This window comes from Giraffa tippelskirchi, chromosome 6, assembly GCF_054371585.1.
Source record: "Giraffa tippelskirchi isolate mGirTip1 chromosome 6, T2T-mGirTip1v1.2.pri, whole genome shotgun sequence".
Lineage (NCBI taxonomy): Eukaryota > Metazoa > Chordata > Mammalia > Artiodactyla > Giraffidae > Giraffa > Giraffa tippelskirchi.
In genome coordinates, this window is record NC_137280.1 from 24,433,806 (window position 1) to 24,448,522 (window position 14,717).

At 39.4% G+C, this 14,717-nt stretch overlaps 1 protein-coding gene across 1 annotated transcript in view; it reads left to right on the plus strand.

Moving 5' to 3' along the window:
- TRHR (thyrotropin releasing hormone receptor) overlaps positions 1-14,717 on the plus strand; it is a 553,356-nt gene that overhangs the window by 480,898 nt on the left and 57,741 nt on the right. Inside the window, exons 8-11 of the mRNA XM_081503056.1 lie at positions 2,533-2,618; positions 7,067-7,169; positions 8,185-8,335; positions 9,229-9,284. The gene's annotated coding sequence lies outside the window, so the exon portion shown is untranslated. The remainder of the gene's footprint in view (positions 1-2,532; positions 2,619-7,066; positions 7,170-8,184; positions 8,336-9,228; positions 9,285-14,717) is intronic.

Genomic DNA, 14,717 nt, shown 5'->3' on the forward strand with positions numbered 1-14,717 from the left:
AGAATCTGCCTGCAATGCAGGAGACCTCAGTTCGATCCCTGGGTTGGGAAGACCCCTATAGAAGGAAATGACAACCCACTCTGGTATTCTTGCTTGGAGAATTCCATAGACAGAGGAGGTTGGTGAGCTACAATCCATGGGGTTGCAAAGAGTCAGACATGACTGAGTGACTAACACTTTCACTTTATTTCTAGTACTCATACATAAGTATTATTCTTTCCTTCAGAATAAAGAGGATACTTCATTGTCATGAGAAAAAGTCTTGCATTACCCATTTATGTAGAAAAGTCTATGTAAAGTACTCTGAACAGAAGAGATCCAGAATGAATATACTTGCTCTGTTTATAATGGTTCATTTTTAAATATCATTTTATAGAAAAAAAAATGGCACCGATAGCTCTTAATATAATCACAAAGGCAGAGAACATTCTGTCACTTCATCTTGAATATTAAATATCATAAGGAACCTTTCTACAGGAATGTAGCTATTGCTATAATAAATTCACCTTTAGCCTCTCCCTTTTTCCAATTATTGAAAGACATCAATTCTTCAGCACTCAGCCTTCTTTATGGTCCAACTCTCACATCCATACCTGACTACTGGAAAAACCTTTGAAACTACTGAAAAACCATATAGTCAAAAAGCTTTGACTATATGGAAAATCTACTATATGGAAAATCTACCTCAACAAAGTTCCTTTCAAAAAAGAATAAGGTACAGAATAAATTATAGATTTTTTCAAGAAAACTGGGGTGAGGAGGTAGAACTGCCACAGGGATTTGTCCTCTGAACAATATTTCAAATCTCACTGGTCACTAACTTCCCTCTAGTCAAAGCTTTTCCATGCCCCTACATTTATGATTATGTGTTTTGAATGAGTTGAAAGAGGAGCATTCACACTTGGCCACATGTTTTTCTCCCAGCTTTTAATGTGGATAATATCCTCATTTATTTATTAATTCACTTTTAGTCACAGCCCACCTAATGGTGTGCTAATCTTTCCACGGCTTTTTTTCCCTATAAATACACATGGCCATTAAAGCCAGGAACTGTTGTTTCAGTTTCTTCTGAGTTATATAAACAACCAGATTTACAGAAGGTAACCCAGTAATTCCAGCTTTGGGGGGACTTTCTAGATTTAAGCACTGAAAGGCCCATGTCCAGAGAACTCCTTGATCCCAGACAAACCGGGACAGTTGGTATTTCTGCATCATTCATATTGAACAAATGTATTGCAATTGTCTTTAAAATATTCCAAACCATTAGAAAATGAAGTGCCGTGAAAATGGCACTGGACTCAGAATTGCAGCTTTCCGATAACATCCTGTTTTGCCTTCCATTCTGTGATTTCAGCAAGTCAATCAAACATGCAAGGTTGTCATTTATAAAATGAAATTGAAATCTTGGTCTTCATTATATTAGGGCTGTTATGAAGGTCAAATTTGGTAATGGTCATGCAGTCTTGATGAAGAAAATTTTATATATTATCTTTTCTGATCTTAAAATTTAGAACTAAATGGTACTCCTATGAATTCATGATGGTTACTAAAATTCAGAAGTTAAACTAAAGTATAATACATGAAATTTTTGTTCTTTCATAGAGATATTTCATATCCAACCATATCTATAAACAACTTTATGTTTAGTCAATACAGTAATAAGAATTCACATCTCTTCTGGTATTCCAATACTCTGTCATGAGAAACCCCAAATCATCCTTTTAACATTTGGACTACAAACATCTTCTCAGCTCAAAAAGGATAAATTAGAAAAGATTGTTTTAAGTACTGCTCTCGCCAGTGAGAAGTTCACATATACTTATAAAAGACGTTTTTCTAGGATGACCATTTTTCTATAAGCTGAAAGATATGCTGGTCAGCACCGAGCTTCTGAAAACTGATTTCTGACCATCCCTTTACAAGTTGTATGACCTTAAGCCAGTTATGTAGCCTCACTGTGCCTATCATCCCTGCATCTGTAAAATGGGAATAATAATCGCACCTCCCATGTAGGATTGTTATGAGGACCACATGGTTGGATATGGGAGAAGAGTGTAGAACAATACCTGGCACAATGCAAGTATTCTAAAAATTATCAATATTTTACTCTTCTTATGACTGTCAGTAAATCACAACGCTAGGCACTAAGAACAAGCTATTGAATAAAGGTATTTACTGCCCTCAAGGAGGGTATTGGGTATTATAAATGCTTTTGGGTAGGGACCCAGAGTCATAGTGTCAAGCAAGGCTATTCTAACGAATATTATGTTTAGTCTCTCCCTTTAACTCAAGGAAAGGTTCTAATCTAAGCTTAGTAGATTTGCCTGTTGAAAACCTTAATCCCAAATCATTTCCAGGTTTTTAATGTGTTTAGTCTTCAATAACTTCTCCCAATTTGAACATCAGGACTTTTGACATTTCAACTACATACCAGGGTCAGTGAAAATAGCCTCTGTCTCTGTCTCAGTGCCTTCTATTCTGACTATTTGAGTTAATAATTTGATTCCTCAGTGCTTCAAACACTTTCCACAGCTTGTCCTTCAAGGATCTTACCAGAACATCAATAGTTTCTCCATTAGAAAGCTGAAGAGTTGGTTTCCACATAATTCAGTAAAAACGTGAGTATAACTGAGGATGTCTCGCTCAGACACCTGACAGTATCGTCTGTGGTCATGGTGACAACTTGGGACAGCAGCCCCCACCTCCACCCAGTCTCTGCCATCACTGCTTTCCCACCCTCTCCTCATTCCCTCTCTAGTTCTGCAGTGAGAGTCAGGTTTCACCACACAAGGGGAAATGATCAGTGGCTTTTTGCTCTGTACAGTTATGGAAAGTGCAATCATTACTATAATATCTCCTGCTGAAATGAAGCCCATCGTATCTCATTGCGTTTTATTAATTGCTGAACATTTTCTTTAATTCTCTTAACAACATAGCACCTACCACTGAGTTTTCTTTATTGGAAAAATAAGTGTCTTAAAGACAGTAATTAGATCTTTTCCCTTTCTTCCACCTTGTTTATTTACTTATTAAGGGCAAATGGGGACAACTACTTGGAGTGTGCAGTGGCTTCAGGGAAGCCTACAAGGCAGATCCAAAGCTTGGTGCCCATGTCCAGTCTCACACATTATTCCATTGCCCCAGAGCCATGATTCAGCTGAGCCCCAGCACCACCCAGGCTGCCTTCCTGATTTCCTTCATGGCCCGATCCAGACACCAGTGGAAGCATCATCCAAGAATCAGAAGATCATGAAGTTATACAGGCTTGGAGTTGAGTCTCTCCAAACAAATATGATTCAGTCAGTCCGTTTTCACCTTGTTTAAATTTCTTATTAGAGCTCTTCAGAGATCCGGGTTTGCAGTGTACCCTGGGTTTACCTTATGGAGGCTCTCACATTCCTCCCTTTGCTCATTTACACTCTTTTTTCCACATTCCAGACAGCTTTATCATGTTTGGTTCTCTTAATTAGTGAAGTTTTTCTTTTAGTATCTTACCAATAGGAGAACTATTTCTTTATTTTGTTCAAGAGGCCAAAATTCAAATCCCTTTACCCTGTCCTCCTCTAGACAACAAGAGTAATCAGTTACTACTGAGTTCTAATGACTCCCCTTCTGTGGATTTTTATCACATCTTCCCCCTTCTTTTAAAAAAAAAAAATTAATTAAAGTATAGGTACTATACAATATTATATGTTATAGGTGTATAATACAGTGTTTCACAATTTTTAAAGGTTATACTCCATTTTATCATTATAAAATATTGACTATATTCCTGTGTTGTACAATATATCCTTGTAGCTTGTTTTATACCTAGTAGTTTGTACCTCTTATACCCCTGACCCTATCTGCCCCTCCCTCTTCCTCTCTCCCTACCAGTCACCACTAGTTTGTTCTTTATATCGGTAAGTCTGCTTCCTTTTTGTTTTATTCACTCACTAGTTTGTTGTATTTTTTAATTACATATATATATGTAGAATGCCATAATTCTAATAAGACCAACAACAATAGCTATAGTTTATGGAAGCTCTCCTATGGGTCAGGCACTTTGCCCATATTATCTCTAAATCCTTGCCACTTCCCACCATGCAATGAAGGGCTTATTACCTCTACTTGGTTTTTTTGTTTCACTTATTAAGGTATGACATATGCATATTTAGTTAATTTATTTATATGTTTATTGGTTGCCTCAACCAACTTGAATGTAAGCTTCATGAGGACAGGGATATTTGTCAGGCTCATTGCTGTATCACTAATTCCCAGAACAGGTATCAGGTTGGCAAGGACCAAATACGTTGCCCATTGTTTTAATTTAGAACACTTATGTGTCACCTAATAAATATTTATTGAATTAACTGATGAAATCAAGAATGGCATTCAAGACTCCTTTTCTACTTCTGTCAGTTATATTCTATATTCCATATTTCATCCCTAATTGGTCCACCTTTCATTTATTTATTCTTCTTAAATTTCAGGCTATTTTGGAAATATATTGATACTAATTATATTGATATCACTGCATCAGTTGAGATTCAATCAGATAAACAGAACCACTAGAGGAACCCATAATATGAAGGGATTTGTCAGAGGGGCTTGACCTTCTACATTTGTGAGAGCAAATTAAGTGGTCCCTGTAAGTTTTTTGTCTTTGCATCTGATGTTAGAGCTCAAAGTCCACTCATTAGCGAATCAGGAAGGGAAGATGAAGTTAAAGTGGGAGAGCCAAAAAAAGTTGGAATCTATAAATATAACCTGGAATCCACAAAGAAGAACTGAAACCTGTATCATTTCGTATTGCCTTTGACATTGATGGTATGGGTATCTGCAAAAATCCTGGTTCAGGATTCAGAGACATTGAAAAAAAGATCTAGAGGTAGGGGGAGTAGCTGTAGGCCCTGCAGCTGCCTCACAATAATGAAGCGAACTAGCAGGTATGTGACACATTGTATAAGTTACAGAATAGCTATGGCTTCACTTCTGTCCTCCACATACCCTACAGGTTCTTTCTTGTGGCCCACCTGTTTACAAATGTACAGAAAAGGGAATCTGAGAAATATAGCTTACCCTGGGCAAGCTGGCACATTACAAAGCTTCCTCTCATATCTTCCAGTTAATTGGTCATGACAACTTTGAGTTGCATTCCTATTTTGTCAGTTATTAACAATCCACCCCAATTCAGACTAGAAACTTGAGGAACAATGTTTCCTTCTTTTATAATGATAGTACTGCTGAATTCCTATTAACTTCTCGCTGTACCACGGCACTTAAAATTTAATTAGATATTCACTTAACTTCTCTCTTGGTTAGAAATGCATTTGTCTGCAAATTTTAACCAAAACAAACAAACAAAATCATGCCTTAAATAAAATAAAAGTTTATTTCTTTCTCACAAAAAAAAGCAAAAAGTCTAGAGCTGGTCTGTCCATGGTCATCAGAAACCCAGGCTCATCTTCCAAGTTACTTTATGACCCATGAAAGCTTCTAGCTCTCCAACCATCATACTTACTTTTCAGAAAGAAATAAAACTCAAAGAGCTCATCTCCCAGATCCCTTCCAGCTTTCATGAAACTTTCCTAGAAATTCTGAAAAGCCATTTCCACTTGTATCTCAGAGCTTCAACAGAAGTTGAATCATACCCCAGAGCTAAGCATGTTGTTTAAGGGAAAATGAATATTTGGGAAGCAAACAGCATTCTCTGCCACAATTTCTAAGAAGAAATTCTCCTTACACAAAGCATACTAACCAAGACTAGATATAGCTTTCCTCCCTAGGGATGAGAATATTATCAAATATAATGGTGGGCTTTACAACAACTAATTTTGTGGTAGGTGACTTCATGCAAAGTTTTTGACAAAGACATTTGAAGCTCTACACTTACAATATGGTTATTACAAAGAAAGTTCTCAAACTCTTAAGCTGAAGCAGTGAAGATAATACAGAAACCCAAATATTTCCATCAAACTCATGGAATGTTAATTACTTGAAAGTTGTGCAAAGTGTTAGACTCAGTGGGAACACAGGTGCCTGGCACCATGGAAACTGGAGACTGATTCAAACAGGGCTGTGGATGGGGTGGCATATCGAGATCCACATGAAACCATCGTATAAACCAGATTGTGGAGAGTTTTGTTGCTGTTGTTTAGTCACTAAGTCATGTCTGATTCTTTGCGACCCCAAGGACTATAGCATGCCAGGCTCCCCCTTCCATGGGATTTCCCAGGCAAGCATGCTGGAGTGGATTGCCATTTCCTTGTCCAGGGGATCTTCCTGACCGAGGGATCAAACCCACATCTCTTGCATCTCCTGAGTTAACAGGTGGATTCTCTCCACAGCTTTCCCACCATGGACGCTGTGGAGAGTACAGCGGTTCATTAGTTTACCAGAGGGCATTTTTCTAGTTAATAGAAGGAAGGGGCTCTAAAAATAAAAATTTGGTAAGAATTCTGGGGACCTGCAGAAACAGAGGAAGCTATGAAAACTTGATTTTGGTCACAGAATTACTGTCTATTTAATATCACAGCATGTGAGCTTGAATTACCCACCTACAAAAGATAATTATTCATCCACCTGATCAAAAACACTTCATCAAACATCTTTGGTCTTCATTATTAAGAAAGTTTTACCAGACAAAAGCATAACCTTAATGAAACCAATATAATGTTCTATCTTTGCTTTTACTGCTATCCCCCTCAGGCATTTTAGAGAGAGAGAGAGAGAAAGTTGGTTTGTCAAAATTTGCTTGTCACTTAGCCCTGCTAATTACTATATATGAAGTGTGACTACAGTGTCATAGACTAATGTCTCACAAATGTGGTGGCATTTATGCATCCCAGGGAATGCCATATCCCTTCAAAGTACCCTGGGGTCAGAAGGCAGGCAGGGTGGCTGCTACAGTTCCAAACATTTTGGGAGCTCATGTTTTAGAATTCAACAGAGACCATAGCACTTTTTTTTCATTCCTTGATTTTTGTGTTTTGTGGTTTTTTTGCCACTTTCATGCGTGCTTATTTTTATTCCATCCTGCTTTGTTAAAGAAGGACCCAAAGAATGAGTCTGTTCTCCACGTTAGGCCTTGGGAAGACCCAGAGAATATGGTTAAGAGCCCAGGCTCTGAGGACAGAGCCCTCAAGTTCAAATCCAAGCTCCACTCCACATGCGCTAGACAATCCTAGGTGAGTCTCTTACTATCCCCTTGTCTTAGTTTTCTCACTAGCAAAGGGAGGAACTAAATATAGCTTTACATCACAGGGCCTAAGGGAGGACTGAAGCTTCAGTTGGAGTTTAAGTAATTTTAACTGTGGGAGTAAGATCCGTGGGAGCAACCAGAAGAGGAATATGGTAATGGTAAACAAATAAGCGCAAACATTAAACTTCTGTTTTTACCTCACAAAATAGTCTTAAGCAATTCAGTTAAGTCTGAACAACCAAGTACTTCCTGTTTTTATAAAAATAAAAATGTAGCACCTTTGTAATTAATGTCTTACATCTTTTAAAGATAACAAGAGTCTCAATAATGTAAAGAAAGAGCAGAACAAGGCATTTCTAAATTAGCATTCCTGTTTTAAAGACAAATCAAAAGTTCGTTGTTATTGTTGTTTAGTCGCTAAATTGTGTCTGACTCTTTGCGACCCCATGGACTGTAGCAACCATGATTACTGAGAAATTAAAGGCAATCTCTAGTTTCACATTAGCTTGCCTTCACAACTATGCACTCTAAGCTCTATGCTTTGGAATGCTTTTATTTCTTCCCTTCAATAATCCAATATACATAAAGTTGAGTCAGCTTGACAGGTCAAATTTAGTTTGAGAGAACAAACTGAAAAAGTAGAATCAGTTATTGGATAGTTTTAAAGATCTTCAAATTATTTAATTACAACCTTTTCTGAATTTATTAAATCTCTTTTTATTCTCCATTAAGAACAGAGTGGTTATCCCCAAACCGCCATATAGAAACAAGACTGCCATCTGCTCTAGCCACAAAGCCCTAGTGTAGATGGGTCCCTTGGGCTCCAGGACTCAAGAGAGCCCAGGACAGCAGACTGATCAAGCATGCTGGCCAGCAAACTGTCCATGTGCTCTCAAAATGTTCATTTGCATTTGGGGTTTTGCACGAGTATGTGAATTCATACTTGTGAATAGCTATGGAAAAAATTAGTATTGACCAAAAATATTTTTCTTTATTTTCAGGTAGACCAGGATTTGAAGAGTTCAAGTGGGTTCTTGGTCGTCTGTTTAGGCACTTTGCAACACATGGTCACAGGCAGGATGTGCTGACATGGCTGGCCTTGGCCATGGCTGTTCCCTTCATTCTTCTTCAAAAGGATACATTTGCTTTCAGGCAGGACATTCCAGCATATGCCTCATGTATAACCCTTCTTTCTGATTATGAGCATTGTACAAGCACTACCTTAAAGTCATTCATATCATGAGCTTGAATCAGACTGAAGGGAAACCTTTATTAATGCACAAAACAGAGTTCTTTCAAACCCAAGATGAAAGACTATTTTTGGGTATATTTTTGCAATGAATTTCAACTGTCGCTTTTCCTTTTTTCCTATTATTTGCTTTTTTTCTCCTGTTTTAAAGTGTTAATCTGACATATGGAGAAAATTTCCTTAAAAAAATTTCTAAGATGCTCAGTAGGAACTCACTGTAGGGAGTTCAAGGGAAAATCTCTAGGACTCCTGCAAGTTGCACAAGATGTGAAGAGCACTTTTGTATCTGGCATGATATTATCTTTTGACTTTCAGAACATGAATAGAAGTATAAAATTACAAATATGATAATACCTAATACTGTTAAACTTCAATAGCTCAGTTGGTAAAGAATCCACCTGCAATGCAGGAGATGCCAGTTTGATTCCTGGGTCGGGAAGATCCACTGGAAAAGGAATAGACTACCCACTCCAGCATTCTTGGGCCTCCCTTGTAGCTCAGCTGGTAAAGAATCTGCCTGCAATGCAGGAGACTGGGTTCGATCCCTAGGTTGGGAAGATCCCCTGGAGAAGAGAAGGGCTACCCACTCCAGTATTCTGGCCTGAAGAATTCCATGGACTGTAGAGTCCATGGGATCGCAAAGAGTCGGACACAACTGAGCAACTTTTCACTTAACTTCAACACTGTTAAACAGTTCCTTTGTGTCAGATCTTGATTTAGAGGCTTTAGATATATTAACTCATTTCCTCCTCACACCAACAGCATGAGGTAATTACTTATTATCTCTGTGTTACAGATGAGATGTCTGAGACTCAGAGAAGTTCAGCAAATTGCCCAAGGTCACACAGATAGGTAAGTAAAGGGGGCTATAAAAAATTATTAAACGGAAACCTCTGTAAAATAGAGTTGAGAGACCAGAAGAGGGAGCTCCCACACCTTGTGAGGATAGCAGAGCCCAAGAAGAAGAAGAAAGACTCTTTCCTGGCAACAACTCAGTCAATGAACAGCCATGGATTCTATGTTTACTATAGCCCTCCCAACTTTTTTTCCCTCTATAAAAACATGCTCTTTCCCTTGCCCTGTGGGTACTTGGCTTGTGTCTTGCTATGCTTGCAGACCCTGAATTGCAATTCTCTGCTGATCGTGAATAAGCCTGTCTTTGCTGGAAAAATGTGACACTCTTCAGGTCAACAGGGCCAAGGTCTGAGCATAACAGGGACAAATGAACTCCCTAATGACTAATTAAAGAGTAAAAAGAGCTAACATTTCTTGAATTCTTATTTTGTGCTAGGCAACATTCTAAGAACTTTTTATGAATCATGACTTTTATTCTTTACAATTCTGTGAGATAAGCATGACTATTACCGCCCTCCCCCATTTTTTACAGAGAAGAAAGTTGAGCAAAGGGAGCATAAATAACTCATTTTGAGTCACAAAGTAGTAAATGATGGGGCCAGAATTAGAACTGACTCCAGAACCCAGGTTTTTATTATTTGAATGAATAATTTTTTGAAACAGAACAAATTACAACACAACTCAGTAGACTCCCCCTAACACAATTTTCATATGAATCACACACATAAAAACACTAATCTCAGAAAATGTCTGACACCATTTTTAAGAAACAATAAAATGTGTTGTCAGTGGTCTCCATTATGAAATTCTCCAAATTGACACCTGGGTTTTCCTAAGTTAGAATATTAAGGTACATCATTTCTTCTATGGCTTGTGTCTTTAAAATAAAGGTAATTCAGGAAGATTGAAGGCAAAAGGAGAAGAGGATGGCAGAGGATGAGATGGTTGGATAGCATCACCGATTCAATAAATATGAACTCGGGCAAACTCCAGGAGATAGTGAAGGCCTGGTATACTGCAGTCCATGAAGTCCCAAAGAGTCAGACACGATTCAGTGACAGAAAAATTCACATTATGGTTTGGTCTCTGGGGAAAACTGACTTTCACAATTTGAAAACCATCATCAAAAAAAGAAAAATCATCAGAAGGATAACTTCTAGATATTAAAAAATTTTCCTCCCTCTCAAAACAAAAATTCCTCAGCTCTAAGCTGGCCTAAAGGATCAGGAACCAGAAATAAATGGGAACAGTTAAATGAGGAGAGACACAGAAAACATCGTAAAAACAACTCTGTATTGTCATGGACACCTCTGGGAGGGCACTCTCTACCGCCCAACAGCTGTGTGATGTTCAGCAAAACCTGCCTCTCTGGATTTATGAGGTATAAAAAATGGCCATCATAATATCTGAAAATGATGAGACCAGTCCTGAAATGACCGTGTCAACACAAAGTGCTGTGGAAGGCAAATAAAAATGATTAAATTTTATGTGACAGAAGATGCTGGCATGCAAAGCACCAACAGCTGTTTCCACAGGGAAGCGTCTATCATCAATAGGCCATAGATGGTGGCCAGGCAGGTGAGTGAAAGGCAGTGACTGCAGAAGAGAGGAGGGATGATTGTACTCTCATTGGAAGTCATGCTGGCTCTTTCCATGGACATCAGATCTTACAACTGACTTCATTCCTGTCCCACCAGGTTAGAGCATCTCCCCCAGTCCCCCAGGGTTCTATGTGGATGCTAATTACTCCTATCAGTGAGCTCCTACTGTGTTGAGAACAATTCTAATCATTCTCTATCCCCTTATTTAAACCTTAAGAACTCCACGAATAGGTATCATTACCAACTTCACTATACACATGAAGAAACCAAGACAGGGAGAAATTAATAACTTAAGGTAAAACAGGTAAAATGGAAGAGTCTAAAATTCAAAGACAATCTAACCCCAGATTCCACCCTTTTAATAACATTCTGTGCTAGGGAACGGCAGCCGAAGAAGCTGAAGTTGAACAGTTCTATGAAGACCTACAAGACCTTCTAGAACTAACACCCAAAAAAGATGTCCTTTTCATTATAGGGGACTGGAATGCAAAAGTAGGAAGTCAGGAAACACCTGGCGTAACAGGCAAATTTGGCCTTGGAGTACGGAATGAAGCAGGGCAAAGGCTAATAGAGTTTTGCCACAAGAACGCACTGGTCATAGCAAACACCCTCTTCCAACAACACAAGAGAAGACTCTACACGTGGACATCAGCAGATGGTCAACACCGAAATCAGATTGATTGTATTCTTTGCAGCCAAAGATGGAGAAGCTCTATACAGTCAGCAAAAACAAGACCGGGAGCAGACTGTGGCTCAGATCATGAACTGCTTATTGCCAAATTCAGACTGAAATTGAAGAAAGTAGGGAAAACCACTAGTCCATTCAGGTATCACCTAGATCATATCCCTTATGAGTATACAGTAGAAGTGACAAATAGATTTAAGGGACTAGATCTGATAGACAGAGTGCCTGATGAACTATGGACAGAGGTTCGTGACATTGGACAGGAGACAGGGATCAAGACAATCCTCATGGAAAAGAAATGCAAAAAAGCAAAATGGCTGTCTGAGGAGGCCTTACAGATAGCTGGGAAGAGAAGAGAAGCGAAAAGAAAAGGAGAAAAAGAAAGATATTCCCATCTGAATGCAGAGTTCCAGAGAATAGCAAGGAGAGATAAGAAAGCCTTCCTCAGCGATCAGTGCAAACAAATAGAGGAAAACAACAGATTGGGAAAGACTAGAGATCTCTTCAAGAAAATTAGAGATACCAAAGGAACATTTCATGCAAAGAAAGGCTCGATAAAGGACAGAAATGGTATGGACCTAACAGAAGCAGAGGATATTAAGAAGAGATGGCAAGAATACACAGAAGAAATGTACAAAAAAGATCTTCATGACCCAGATAATCATGATGGTGTGATCACTCACCTAGAGCCAGACATCCTGGAATGTGAAGTCAAGTGGGCCTTAGAAAGCATCACTATGAACAAAGCTAGTGGAGGTGATGAATGCCAGTTGAGGTATTTCAAATCCTCAAAGGTGATGCTGTGAAAGTGCTGCACTCGATATGCCAGCAAATTTGGAAAACTCAGCAGTGGCCACAGGACTGGAAAAGGTCCATTTTCGTTCCAATCCTAAAGAAAGACAATGCCAAAGAATGTTCAAACTACCGCACAATTGCACTCATCTCACATGCTAGTAAAGTAATGCTCAAAATTCTCCAAGCCAGTCTTCAGCAATATGTGAATCGTGAACTTCCAGATGTTCAAGCTGGTTTTAGAAAAGGCAGAGGAACCAGAGATCAAATTGCCAATATCCGCTGGATCATCGAAAAAGCAAGAGAGTTCCAGAAAAACATCTATTTCTGCTTTATTGACTATGCCAAAGCCTTTGACTGTGTGGATCACAATAAACTGTGGAAAATTCTGAAAGAGATGGGAATACCAGATCATCTGACCTGTCTCTTGAGAAACCTGTATGCAGGTCAGGAAGCAACAGTTAGAACTGAACATGGAACAACAGACTGGTTCCAAATAGGAAAAGGAGTACGTCAAGGCTGTGTATTGTCACCCTGCTTATTTAACTTATATGCAGAGTACATCATGAGAAACGCTGGGCTGGAAGAAACACAAGCTGGAATCAAGATTGCCGGGAGAAATATCAATAACCTCAGATATGCAGATGACACCACCCTTATGGCAGAAAGTGAAGAAGAACTAAAGAGCCTCTTGATGAAAGTGAAAGAGGAGAGTGAAAAAGTTGGCTTAAAGCTCAACGTTCAGAAAACTAAGATCATGGCATCTGGTCCCATCACTTCATGGGAAATAGATGGGGAAACAGTGTCAGACTTTACTTTTTTGGGCTCCAAAATCACCACTGATGGTGATTGCAGCCATGAAATTAAAAGACGCTTACTCCTTGGAAGGAAGGTTATGGCCAACCTAGATAGCATATTGAAAAGCAGAGACATTACCTTGCCAACAAAAGTCCGTCTAGTCAAGGCTATGGTTTTTCCAGTGGTCATGTATGGATGTGAGTGTTGGATGGTGAAGAAAGCTGAGCGCCGCAGAATTGATGCTTTTGAACTGTGGTGTTGGAGAAGACTCTTGAGAGTCCCTTGGCCTGCAAGGAGATCCAATCAATCCATCCTAAAGGAGATCAATCCTGGGTGTTCATTGGAAGGACTGATGTTGAAGCTCAAACTCCAATACCTTGGCCACCTCATGCGAAGACTTGACTCATTGGAAAAGACCCTAACGCTGGGTAGGATTGGGGGCAGGAGGACAAGGGGATGACAGAGGATGAGATGGTTGGATGGCATCACTGACTCGATGGACATGGGATTGGATAGACTCTGGGGGTTGGTGATGGACAGAGATGCCTGGCGTGCTGCAATTCATGGGGTCGCAAAGAGTGGGACACGACTGAGCGACTGAACTGAACTGAAAATTCAAAGACAATCTAACCCCAGATTCCACCCTTTTAACATTCCGTGCTAGGGAATGGCAAACAGTAGCCTGCTGGCCAGATCAGCCCACAGCCTGTTATTTTAGTGGCCATGAGCTAAAAATAGTTTTTATGTTTTTAAATGTTTGGGGGAAAAAAATCAAAAGTATAATGTTTTGTGACACATGAAATTCACATGTGAGTCACATGAGATTCAGATTTGATTATTCATAAGCAAAAGTTTGATTGGAACACAGCCACGCATACTCATTTACATATTGCCTATGACTGCTTTCATGCTATGACAGCATAAGTGAGCAGTTACAACAGAGGTTGTGTGGCCTACAAAGCCAAAAACATCCATGTGATACGGAGCAAGGGGCTGGGGAGGAATCTCCAAACCTGCCATACCCAAGTGACAACCTGCTGTCCAGGCAAACCTTCCAAGCCACCTCCTGCCATCTGTTTCATTCCCCAATCTTTGCTCCTGTGTGTGAAGTTAACACAGGACCACAGTTCTGACCTACTACCAATAGGTTCACTTATTCTGTCTTGAAATATATGGCTAGAAACATAAGCATGGCACAATCAGCAAAGCTGATTGGAAACCAAGTTTCCAAAGTATAGTTATTGTGACTTTAAAACTGCTTGAACCAGTGTTTAAGTGGGCGTCCCTATAGCTCAGTTGGTAAAGAATTTGCCTACAGTGCAGGAGACCTGAGTTCAATCCCTGGGTTGGGAAGATCCCCTAGAGAAGGAAATGGCAAACCACTCCAGTATTCTTGCCAGGGAAATTCCATGGACAGAGGAGCCTGGAGGGCTACAGTCCATGGGGTCGCAAAGAGTCGGGCACAACTGAGAGACTAACTCAAGTGGGAAGGGAAAGAAGCATTTTTAAATATTTAAAATTAATTATATGGCCCCCATCACTAGTGCAAAAAGA